The 12,685-nt window shown below is 48.1% G+C and overlaps 1 protein-coding gene across 3 annotated transcripts in view; it reads right to left on the bottom strand.

Annotated features, from left to right (window-relative positions):
• Positions 1 to 8,746, bottom strand: part of ABHD2 (abhydrolase domain containing 2, acylglycerol lipase) — a 39,056-nt gene extending 30,310 nt beyond the window's left edge. Inside the window, exons 1-2 of one of the 3 annotated variants that reach the window (XM_052671740.1) lie at positions 8,174 to 8,191; positions 7,903 to 7,949 (exon numbers count right to left, since the gene is read on the bottom strand). The gene's annotated coding sequence lies outside the window, so the exon portion shown is untranslated. Of the gene's footprint in view, positions 1 to 670; positions 694 to 7,902; positions 7,950 to 8,173; positions 8,192 to 8,614 lie in introns of those variants that run through there. The other 2 variants (XM_052671739.1, XM_052671741.1) reach the window with 2 other exon arrangements.
• Between the last annotated feature and the right edge of the window lie 3,939 nt (positions 8,747 to 12,685).

The raw sequence follows: 12,685 nt of genomic DNA, 5'->3' as shown, positions 1-12,685 counted from the left end.
GCATTCTGAGAAGTTCTCCATACAACACTTCAACAAGAAGGTGAGAAGCACCAGCAGGCTGAGATACAGCCACCTAATTAACACTGCAGCACACACACCAAGGCTTGTCACAGCAGTGTGATAGTGCTAATAGAAGAGAGAGCTTTCAGCCTCTAAGAGCACAAGCAGTACGTACAATTAGAGCTGGATTCCTTACAGGCACAATAAGCTGATATGGAAATGGAGCTTCCAAGAAACAGCTCCAGCACTGTCTGCTCCTTCTGATTTGGAAGATATGCCAACAAGACAGGCCGTACTGAAGCCTTGCTCGTCTTCCTCTCAGGAGGACAAAGCTTCAGAAGTACTTTCTGTACTCAGTGCAGCTACACCAAAATCAGTGGAGGAAATTGGAATTGGAGGAAAAACAAGTCTGATATGAGCTTTGATCATCAGCAGCTTGGAGAGCCACAAGTGTCTGGTATCCGTGCTGAAAGAGGACAGAAGGTGAAGAAAATGAAGATATTTAATACTGGACAACTTTAAAGCTTTGGTTTCCCAGTCCCAAGCTTTGTAGGAGAGGATGGAGAAGAGTAGGCTAGTAAGAATCACATTTCTGATAACTGGAATATTACACTGGTATCATTTGTTGCAATGAGGAGTCCAAGTGCAGTGCTCAGCTGTTGCACATTACCTGGCTTCCACGCTCAGGCCTTCACCAACACTACAGCCAAGTGAGCAGGAAACTACAGCAAACCGCAGCGATGATGATGGCTTCATGGCCAACAGCAGGAGAGAACTGTGCTCCTGAGCAGCGCCTGCCAGGGGGCGAGCACAGCTTCCTCAGCTACAGCTGAGGGAAATTCTGCTGGCGTCTTCACTGCTTCCTTTAGAGAAGTAACAGAGGAATGTTACCTATGACCTTCCTGCCACCTGGACCTTCAGCCAGTTTGCTGTTTACAGCTCTTACATCACCAGTGAATTTGTTAAAAATAAAACTGGGCATGATTAGTCATCAGCATTTTGTACCAGTGACTCAATGCAACTCACCCAACTAGCCTGCACCGTTCTGAGAGCCCTCTCTCCCACAGTCTTTGGATTACAAACACATCTTACGTAGTACAGCTATAACCAGTTTTTGCCTGTTGCTACCTTAAAAAGTGTACTGGCTTGGAGTTGCCTAGAGGAAAATTAGCAAGTTGTTTGTAAGAGGACAGTGCTGCCTACCAAGAGTCTATAATCAAAATCACTGATTATTTCTCAGGTAGATGCAAGACACCTCAAATACGGGCTTAAGGTTCATGTGTTCAGGACCTTTACCTGCAGGCTCAGACCTGAGTATTTGTGCAAGCAACTGAGATGGCATTGCTGCTGCTGCACAGCAGTCTGCAGCAACCAACTTACACAACAAATCTACTCTAAGAAGGCAACATTGCTAAGCCCAGTGCCCAGGGCCAGGCCGCAGCACTTCCAGCATCTCTCTGGGTCTAAGCCCTGGGCAGATCCATCTCTCAGGGCAGATGTGCAGGAGCTGAGCCAGAGCACTCAGCTCTAAAATCGCAAGGGTTTAGCTTACCAAAATGGATTTGAGAGCTCTCTGCCTCTAATCACACACATCAAACGTCTCTATTTATGAGCAGAGATGAGGTCACCTTGCTTCTCTTTCGTTAAACCCTTTTTGCGTTGACCCAATGAACTTGTCAGGTTATGAAAAACTATGGATAAGCACAGCGTTGAGCGAGGCAAATTTTGATCCTGCATCTCCTCAAAACGGGCCAGCACTAACATGAACAAACAGACATTTGGCCTTTCTATATACAGAACACAGGACTCGCTTTTAGCAAGCCAGTCAAAATTATCAAAGCACAATGAGTGCATCGCTAGAAGCAATCAAACCTGCCTCCTCATCCATCACGGGGCTTGAGATCAACACGGAGAAGTACCAGGGAGCTGAAGCTCTTGGGGCCAAGGACGTCATTTTTGAAGAAACTGAAGTGCACAATTCCTTTTCTTTTTTTTTATAAATCACTTCCATGACAGCCCTAATGAGCTACAGTTTCTCCAATCAATATTCTGAAGTCCTGTTTGCGACTGCAGACTAACTGTAAAAATCAATCACTGCAAAGCAAGCGCTGGGTTGGTGAAGCCTTGTCATTTGCCCTTTCAGCATAGAATGAAAAGCTGGAAATCTATCAGGAGATAATTATTTCAGCACTTCTGTTAACAGAATGCATCTCCTGTGCATATATAATGAGGAAAAAATTAGCCACGTATGTCTTAGCAGGTAGGGACGAAAGCACCCCAAAAGGCAGTAGAGCTGCAGCCAATTCCTCACGTATGAATGGTGCCACGTATTGGGAAAGCCATCACCAGCATATTTCATCGTGCAGTAAGCGATGACTGACAGCAAATCAGACTTACACCCCATTGTGTACCTAGTGTGAGCAGACTTTAGGCACAGAAGTCGCTTCCTCCCCATGACTCAAGGAGGCACAGGCAGGATTTGGGTGCTGCCAACCATTACAGCTCCTCCACCCATGCCAAAGCTGCATCAGCCCTGCTTCTGCAAAGCCAACAAGGGCACTGATGGAAGCCGCTCCCATAGGGACCTTTCCTCACGCCTTCTTATGAGTACCTGAAAAGCTGGAGGACTCATTTCAACAAAGCATTGGTAACACTTGGGGCTGAAGTGAAGGCGCAGCTGTATGGAAGCCTCTGCAGACCCAAGAATGGGCAGCCTCTGCAAAAGGGCTATACAGGAAGTTCTTTTATGCTCAGATACAGTTACTGAAAAATCTTGAAGGAATTCAGTTTCCAGGAAGGAAGTTTGATACAAAATCTTCCCAAATACCCTCTTAGCCATTTGTGCTCAAGCTCGCTAGTGCTTTCAGAGCTCAGCTGACAGCAAATACTGAAGAATTCCCAGAAAAGATTAAGAGCATTGAAAAACTCCCTTTCCCACCCCTTCAAAATTTCTACAAAGAACTGCAATGCCCTCTTTTTTTTCCACTACAATTCAGAAGTTTCAGACTAATTTCACTTGGTTTCAGCACTTGCACATGGAAGAAGATTCTGAAAGCAAGTCTACGAGACAAGAGAAATGAAACCCAGTTGTGCCTAGGTCAGGTCAGAAGTAAGGGTTGTTTTTTCTTCCTTTTTTGAAGAGAGAAGGGGAAGGCTGTGTTGCTGAAGTGAGTTCTTGAGGGAACGTTTCCAGGAAAGTCTTTAATAGCAGTCAAAGCCAGTGCCTCTCCCAAAAGATTCACCATAAAACCAGAAGTTATGGGCCTGCTGCTACCACACAGGGTATTTAGACCTGTAATATGGGGAATATTAATAAGGAAAGGGTGGGAACTTGAGGCACTGCAGCGTTCTGGAATAATGCTAAGCTTGATGGCAGTGTTTCATTAAAAACTCATTCCAAAAAGCATAGAGGAGTGTGTCACAGCGTGCCTTCCTTTCAGCCAATGGTTTAAAGCAGAGAAAGATGGTTAGAAACCAACCTGATGAAAATGGAATATATAAGTAAGGAATATATGCCTCTATACATCTGGGAAAGCCCCTGAAGCAGTGCCTCTTGACAGGAAGAGGTGCCAGAGTAAGCTTTGGTAAAGTGCTGGAAGACAGCTGGAGGAAGACCTGTGTACCTGAGTACACAGGGATTTAAGAGGAACTATGAAAAAGCTTCCAGCTTCATTGACAACCCAGTATCCTGTCTTCTACCAAACACTTTTGATATATCTATTTTCCAGTAAAAAGTGTTAAGCCTAGACTGCTACTTCCAGATCTCCAAAGGAATACATGGATACAAATACATTAGGGCCACAGTACCAGCCTCATCATTTCAGGAACACCACAGAACCTATTATCTTCAGTGGTAGCTTTAATGAGAGCATATCAGGAACACGCTGAGATCATCTGGACGCGCTCCTCAGCACTTCTGGCCATTTAAAAGAGGCAATTGAATTCCAGACCTCCGAGCACAGAGGGATTAATTAAGAGTCAGCCGAGCACTTTGAGCACTTAGACTTTCAGGAGATGTGACCAAGAAAGGCAAAGTGCAGTCCTCACCAGAGACATCACGCACCTATGAAAGCCCAATGCAGTTTTGACATCAGACATGTGACAGATTTGTTATCTCCAAACAAACAGGCCATGCTGACATGTACTTTTGCAGGGACGCTTACTAGAACAGTATCTGGACAGCACACAAGTGCTCAGTGCAAATCCCTCTGCCTTGTGCCAAAGGCAGCACCCAGGCCAGGATTTGGCTGGCTGGTGAGCACACAAAGCAGCAGGTAGTGTTTACAGCACCATCTGACAACAATTTGTTGGCTGGCGTCTTCACTGGAAATTGACCTTTCCACCAGATACAATTCTTGGCTCATGCACAGTAGCTGGAGGTGCTGTGAGGCCACAGGGACAAAGTTCATTACACGAGGCAGCATTGGCACAGCCAGAAAGACAGGTGTCTAACTGCAGCTTTTTTTTTGCCCTTTTGACTTGGAGAAGTCAAACACATTCAGAGCAGAAGCCAAGCACCTCAGAAGGCAGGGCATACATGCCAAGGCAGCTAGCTTGAGAAAATACCTGAAAATAATTCCATAGCCCACGGGGCTAAAGACTCCTCATGTCTTTCACTTCCCCACAAAGGTTAATCTACAGTCAAATGAGCCTCAAATTTCACTTCCTACCAAATGACAGAACTGCTTTTGTTTCTTCACAACATCATTTCAACGTATCAGAATGGTTCTGCTGTATAACAGGCAGCTCTTGCATCTTAAGTAAAGAGAAAGATGGCATATACTGGAGTCTACACAGCAAACTAGTTGGGATCTTGTCTGTCATGCATCGAAAAACACCATATTAGCTTTTGTTACACACACCTGGTATACAAGGTTACACTAACACAAGACCATTAAAGCTCTGATGACTCCATAGAAATCAATTAATTGCATCTTATCTTATCAGAAAGGCTTATGTTCTTTAAGCAAACATAATTCATCAGTTACTGAAGAGACTTAGGACTCTGACACACCCTAACTGCTGCGTCATGGAACTACGAAGCAGAGCTCTTTGTAGAAGCTTTGAGGGGAAAAAATACTGGTTAACATCTTCCTGCAGTCTTAGAGCACGAGCAAGTGCCAATAACCTAGCACACAGCCTTGTGTCAGGGGGCAGCATTAAGCTGGGGTGAAGGCCAAGTTGCAGAGAACCTCAAAATCCCCACTCAGAGTGGAATACTATGAGTACCAAGCCACAAACAGTTAAGTGAGCTAAAATGAACTGTATTACAGATTGAAAAGCACCAGAAGAATCTGCTTTATTCCTTCCCTGCGTTTTGAAAGACAGCATCACACTGTCAAAGCCTCATTTGTCCTCAGGCTTGATCCCTCCACCCCCATGCTGTCAGAGCTCAGAAGAGCAGCCTGAAATCCAAGCAGAACTCAGCTGCTGCACGCACAGCAGTCTGGATGCACAGCAGGGAAGCACCATCCATCGAGCGAAGAGGAACCAGACCAACCCTGAATTAAATGGCCAGAAAACACCAATACCTGAACATTAACAGAAGCTGAGGTGCCACTTCACAATGAAGTCTTCAAAAACTTATTTTCCCCCAGCTGAGCAGCTCTGCTCCACTGCTGTACAGAAGATGTGCCATTCACCCTGAAACTGCCCATTGCAGAAAGAAGGCTGATGCTCAATAAGTTTGATTCACATAATTGCATTCAAAAACAAAACAGTGGGTTGGGATAGCACAGAACACAGGGAGACAGCAGCTGAAAAGGCATACCTGGAAGATGTAAATAAGTTCAAAAGCTAGGACAGAAGTAGGGTAAGTTGTGAACAGTGAAGCCTGCAGTAGCATCCAGTCACTCATTACTGCTGACCTTTTCTACAAGGAGCCCAGATTACACTACGCACTCAGCACTCAATTTTAATACCAAATACCCACACAGCAGAAGTTTCAGAAGGGGTTGGTAGCAGAGCAGCTCAGCCTGTACTGACAGAGGAAGCTGTCATTACTACTTATCCTGGACAGAACGAAGCTATGAGAATGAGAAACTCAAGTATTTGTCAGCAGCAAAGCAAATTTCCAGCGCTAGGTGCTTCCTGCAGAATCTGGAAATGCAGGTGAAAAATGTGCTCTGTGTTGCAAAGTATGACACTTCTTCCACTGCTGTTACTGCTAACAGAGCACAGGCACAAAGATGCTTCAAGCACTTGGGTCATACAAAACGCTTTGTAAAGCACCTTGCTGCCCAATGCTGGCTGAGGAAGCTGCTACAGAGATTTTTTTTTTATTATCAAGTCAGTTGATACAGATGGAGAAAAGACAAGCCTTTGGGCAAACAAGCCTTCCTAGAGATGAAAGAGCCTATGATCACTGCCTGACTAGGTTAGCGTCATTCCCACCCACGTATTTTGGACAAGTGAGGCTTTGTCTTCTCTAGAAGGACAGATTGCCCTTGCACATTGAAATGAACTGTTTGGTACTGAAGTCAATCAGCTGAGTTTGATTGGTTTGTTATTTAAACTGCTTATAAGCATAAGCTTCCAGAGCCAGTTAGGCTGAAGTGCAAACATTTGTTCGGAAGTTCATTTTCCATATATAGAAACAGCTGATCTACAGCACGCACCACTAATAGCTGCTAGGAGCTGTACTCCAATGCATCATAAACAAGACCTTCCACAGAAGCTCAACAAAAGTGAATGACTCCGACACTGCAGCAAAACTTCAAAGATTTCAGCTTTTGCTGGGAAGTTCACAGAATCAGCAGCAGAGCACCAGGAGCCACCAGCCATTTCCAGCACCAACGAGAAACCCTCGCTTGCCTTTCCCATGGTATTAGGCTACCTGGCCATTTCTAACATTCTAATGACAACATCAGCCTAGATTTGTTGCAAACAAGTGCATCAGGAAGGTGAAGCAGATCATTAAATGCTAAACTTCTAACTTACAACACAATCATAAGAAGGCAGAAATAGTCTGAACTTTCAACAATGCCAGCTAAGCTATGAGTCTGTTTTGTACCTGCTAATTTTACCATGCTTTCGTGCAGCTCTCCTGTACACTCAGCTAACATACACCACATGACAGTGCTTCTCTGATGCTTGATGTGCTTCCAAAGCCTGAACCAATATGATCTGCAGGCCCTAGGTAACATTGGCTGAAGCTGATGTCTGCTTCACTCAATTGGAACCACAAGCACTAACGACCCCAGTCTTGCACACCCCTACTGCAGACTTCACTGAATCCTGTTATTTGTCAACTTAACCCAAGTTCTGGCACTGCCAGAGCTAGCAGCATGAAGGAAGAAGAGACAGGAGGAGGACAGCAAGAAAGGTGAGTAACAGCACCACATCAGCTCCCAAAATAAGTTAATTATCCAGCGAGGTTAAGCTACAGAGAGGCAGAATCACTGCTGTTAAGCCACCATTTTCTACAGAACATAAAATCATATCTGTAAGCAGAGTTGTAACTTGGAAGATTTGGATAAACTCTCCATTTGCCTGTCACAGACAAATGATGTTATTTTGTCACCTTTCCCTGCCTACATCACAGAACAGTGTCCATTTCAGTGTTTCCAGTGACATTTAATAACGCAGCTTTATGAAACACTAAAAACTTAACCTGCTGTGAAGTGAAAACACAGCTTTTGCAAGATGAACAGAACAGATCCATTCTCAGCTTAACTTCTTCAAAAAGAGTTCTACAAGATGGAAAGTGTTACACTCAACCTCTGGAGGTCAGAAAGGGAAGAGATTTCACCCCTCAAAAAGGCAGAACGTGGCAATCCTCCATCAGCCTCATCTGCTATCTAGGTAATTCACTGAGGAACACTGAGGAGCTGCCAGAGCAAAAGCTTAAAAAATGACTGTTCTTAAGGATGAGACAGGAGAGCAGAAGGACCCAAACATTACCTTTTAGCTCCTCGAAATCCCTCCTGTTCTTGCTGCTGTCTCTGGGTCTAAAATAAAGGATGGATGGATGAGGAAAGGCTGCATGCACTGCTATAAGAAGGGCACAGATCACTTATTCAGGCTGCTCTCGTGAGCATCCAAGAAAGAGGCTGAAGGAGATGAGCCGAGAAGAGTGACCAACAACCACCCAACACGACGTCAAGCACAGAACGGCCCACCTGGGCACAGGAAGCAATAATAAATAGATAGCCACCGCAGGAGGAAATGATACCTCCAAAAGTCAGACGTGAGGAACGCAAATGGCCCGAGGCTGCGATCGATGGGCAGCACATCAGCAGCGATCACCGCGCGCCAACGCGAACAGCGCCAGCAGCGCGATAGCCACCGATAAACGGCACCGCAGCGCTGCGCTGGCTGCTACGAGGCACGCTGCCCGCTACCGCAGGAGGTGGCGGCGATGCGGGAGCACGATGCGATCTGTAGGGAGCAGACGGGAATCGCTGGAAATTACCGCCTGAGCGACCGCGCAGCGACAATAAGAGGAAGCTGTTCGAGGAGGGGAACTCAAACACAGAATGAAACCCATCCCCCACAGCCTCTCCGAACGCGAACGGGCGAGCGCGCCGCAGGGCGAATAAAGCAAAGCACCGCGGGAGCCGAGCCGACCCGGCCGCCTTCGCCCGAGGACGGGACCCCGCCGCCAACCCCTCACCTGCAGGCCCGGCCGCCGCCACCGCTCCCGCCCGTCTGCGGCGGCCCGCTACCCGCGGCCCCTTAGCAACCTCCCTCACCCTCCGATTGGCCCCATCGTCACGCCGCTCGCGCTCCACCCCGCGCGGCGACTGGCTTGAGGGGAAGGGAGAGGGCACGGCTGCTCCTGTGCCATTGGGTGGTGGCGGCGCGGCTGTGTGGGGACGCGCGGTTTCATTGACTGAACGGCCTGTCAGTCGGGAGGCGGGCGGTGATTGGCGTGTGCGGAGGGGTGGGGCGGGGCTGTCGGTGGCTGCGGGGAGCCGCGGCTGCGGGCGCCATTACGGAGCGGGGCGGGGCTGAGGCAGGGTGGGATGGGGCGGTGCGGATGAGGCGTGAGTCTTTTCTCCGCTCGTTTCCTGCCGTTGGGGCTGCGCCCCTGCCGCAGGGAGGGCGGCCCCAGGAACCGACCCGGCTGTCAGTATCACGAGGCTGGGCTGTCCTGAGGGAGCAAAACGGGGTGCCGGCCGCTGGCATCGCGTCAAAGCGCGTTCAGGTGCGACACAGCGGTAGTAGAGGGCTACCGTGTGACCGACCAAAGGTGATCGTGTAGCAGCGACGTGGCCCATTTAGGACTTCCAAAATGGCTACGTGTCGTCACCGGGCTGTGGGCTCACCTCAGGACACAGAGCTGGCTCTGGCCTGAGCAGAGCCCCGGGTCCAGCAATAATAATAGAAGAAATGTCTGCAATGCGATGTTTACACGCTTAGTTCTCTTGGTAGTGTCCCAGAAGAGCTGTGTGTTCTGGTCCCAGTAACATCAACATCCTAGACGTGTTTTCAGTCACTTTATATAAGCAGATGGAAAAATCCTTTCCCTGATGTCAGTCATTTCATTACCTCTGTTTACCGGGAATTGGAGCTCCCTGAAAGCTCTCAGTCACATTTTCCAGAGTTGTGTATCTGGAGAGATGAGTAACTGCTGTGCACTGAGTCACGGTGAGGGAGGGAGCGGTGGGAAAGGCAGCCAGGGCGCTGCTGGGTGATGCCGTGCTCATCCCCACATCCAGATGCCATCTGCACCTTGCAGTTGAGCTCAGCTCCTCATTGACGGCTTTTAATTAACCTTACGGCGATGTCTGGGGTGTACGGTGGCTGTTAGACCTGATGGTGACCCAGCCAGGCTGAAGTTTGCTGTGACAGAATGCAGTTGAGTTATGCTTGTGATTAAGCTGGAAGATAGGCTTATTAGATAAACTTCCGGTATCAGCCTGCTACCCAAGTATGTGAGGCATGTTTGAGTTTGATTACACGCAATTGCAGTCCAGCTGATTCAACTGTACCTTGCTTCTCACCATAGGACTGCAGGAAAACACAGAGCAAAGCAGTGCTGAGCCTCCAGGCAGGGCTTTTACTTTGAACCCCTGAGGTTGTTGGGCATTTTTCAGACCTGAGAAAAGCTAGGCTATTAGAAGAGAGCTTTCAACACACAAAACAAAACAAACTCTTATCTGCCCGCTTCATGCTGAGGGAGAGAAGTAAACCGTAAGGCAGCCTTTTATATCAGAGGTGCTCAGGCATGGTGAGGAGTGAGATCTGAGAACCAGGAGAGGAAAACACTGAATAGGTGGCAGCAGAAATTCACACATGGATGTGACGGTGGGCCCAACTGCTGAGCTGTCTGGTTATTGCAAGAAGAAGGGATGTGGTGAAAAGCTGTTGAATCTCCAGATAGGGAAGGAGGAACCCAGGAGAAAATCAGGCTGTTTCAGCTGCGTTTTCTAGTGTGGGAGCTGAGATGGATGGAAGGAAGCAAGCGTGTTAATGAATGCACTCCCTGCTGTGGGCTGTTAAAACTGCCTCTGAATCGTGTCCTGCAGAGGAAGCTGCCCTCCCTCTGAGTGCGTGGGGAGCTGATGTTGCTGCAGCCAAACCCATGTGATGATTAGCATGGCATGGCACGGCTTGCTGGTGTGGGAGCAGTGCTATGCACAGGAGGTGGCTCACAGCCAGGAAGGAGCTGTGCCACTCGTAGCACACAGCTCTTGCTTGGGAAAAGCCATCCAAACAGTTGCATAAACCATCCTGGAAAGAGGGGGTGCAGGGAAGAGCCAGCTCCATTTCCAGACTGCCTACCTCAAAGGGAGTGATTTGACACGTCCAGGCCAGCAGGTCCTTGTCTGATGTTCCTGCACCAAAGTGGGGTGGGGATGTCCAGCAGCACCATGATGCTTAAGGTCCTTCTCTGATTAGCCTGGATACTGCAAAGGAGGCCGAATGTATTGCTTTGCCAAATGGCATTGTGCACTTAGCCTATACAGAGTGAGGTCAAGAAAAGGTTGACTGTAATTTTGCTTTTAAAAACCCAGCAACTGGGGAGGTACCAGGCAGAGAGAACTTGGTGCAGTGCGGGGCCAGGCTGACACTCACCTGTGCAGTGACCTTTTATTCTTCACATCTCTCTCTTTTGGCCGCTGCTGCCGCAAGGATTTCAGACTTTTCTACTTCATTTCACTGGCCCAGCTTTTCTCCTACTCAGCAACTCACGATGCACTGATGAACTTAAGGAGAGTTTGAACCTCTCAGGAAACCTTTTTGCTGGAGGAAACTTTGGGGCGTTGATCTCTGCCAACGCAGCAGCAGCAGCAAAGAGGGAATACAGGGTTCGATTGCCAGCTGAAAGGAAGTGAAGTGTCTGTCAGGGACATGTGAGCACAGAAAAGCTTTTCAGATGGAAACAAAGGCAATGATTTTTCCTTTCTGCCTTCCCTGCCATTCCTATGAAATACTGACTTGCCGGCTGCAGCACTCTGCTGTTGGAGAGCCCGTTGGATCTGGATGCACGGCGCTCTTTGGACTCTTACGTGTTTTCTGAAAGCGGTGTCTAAAAGCATAATGAGCACTTTGCAGATCTCTAAATAGACCAGCCTTCTGTCCTGGGGAGCTGACAACGTAAGGAGTCAAATGCCAGGGATGGGGGAATGGCTGCATCATACAAACCATCCGTGGAGGTGGCACGTGGCCCACCTGCTCAGTATTTTTCCATCACATTCTCATTCGGTTGCTCATTGCCAACTTTCAGCTCTGTCGCTCTCTTCAGAAGTTTCAGCTCTGGGTTTATTTAGCACACTATTTATTTCCTAATTATAGAACTCACTGACTAACTTCAGCCTCACCGGGTTACTGCTATGCACCCCTTCATCCCCTTATAAACCAGAGTTTCCTGATCTCGTCTTGAATGTCTTCTACCCCATTGCTAGAGACATTCTGACTCTTTTTTTTCTTCTGTTGTTTTTTTGTTTGTTTGTTTTTTTCCCTGCCAAACCAAGAGGGCTCTGCTCGCCAGCACGAGGACCTTCACTAATCGTTTCAGAGCAGATTGGCTGTTGCATTCTTTAAGCCAGAAGAGAAATACCACCCAGCTGAGCATTTTACCAGGCTGCGCTCAGCTGCTTCTGTCCACAGATTCCTGACTACCAGCTCACTCCTCTCACCCCATGTCCAGCCACAGCTGCTGGCTGGAGGGAGAGGCTTTGGAAACCATTCTCCCGCACCAGCAATGCCCCTGGTTCCTGCTGCTGGGTGCCCCGTGGCACTTGGACACTGCTGCCTCCCCAGGAAGTCCCAGCCTTGCAGAGGAGGGGTCCCTCTCTGTATCTCTGAGATGAATCCATGCCAAAACGCTCCTGGGATTTCTGTGGAGGTGAGATCCCAGACCTCTGCACCAAAAGCTGCCGGGCTGAGCAGGCCTGTTCCCAACAGGAGCCACCTATGATACCGCCTCTTGTTGGTTCAGAGCCATTCCTCCCCTTTTGTCCAAATTTCGATACATTAAGACACAGCTGCAGGTGCCAGGAGGTGTTTTGGTGTTCTGGGGAGGTGGAGTGCAAGCAGCAGGTAGCTAACAGGCAGTGAGCAGGGAGGGGAGATGTTGGTAGAAGGCAAGATGGAACAAATGAATGTAGCAAAGCCAGAGAGATGTATGAGCTTCTCCTGGAGTACTTCCAAGATGTCATACTGAATAAAGGAAACTGTTTGCCTTCCATTTAATTCCAAGTGGTCTGTCTGACATTTGCCGTTATGCTGTGTTCTT

This window comes from Tympanuchus pallidicinctus, unplaced genomic scaffold (genome assembly GCF_026119805.1).
Source record: "Tympanuchus pallidicinctus isolate F22 unplaced genomic scaffold, pur_lepc_1.0 scaffold12, whole genome shotgun sequence".
NCBI lineage: Eukaryota > Metazoa > Chordata > Aves > Galliformes > Phasianidae > Tympanuchus > Tympanuchus pallidicinctus.
The sequence above is the reverse complement of the archived record's forward strand: the minus strand, read 5'-3'. Positions and strand labels throughout refer to the sequence as shown.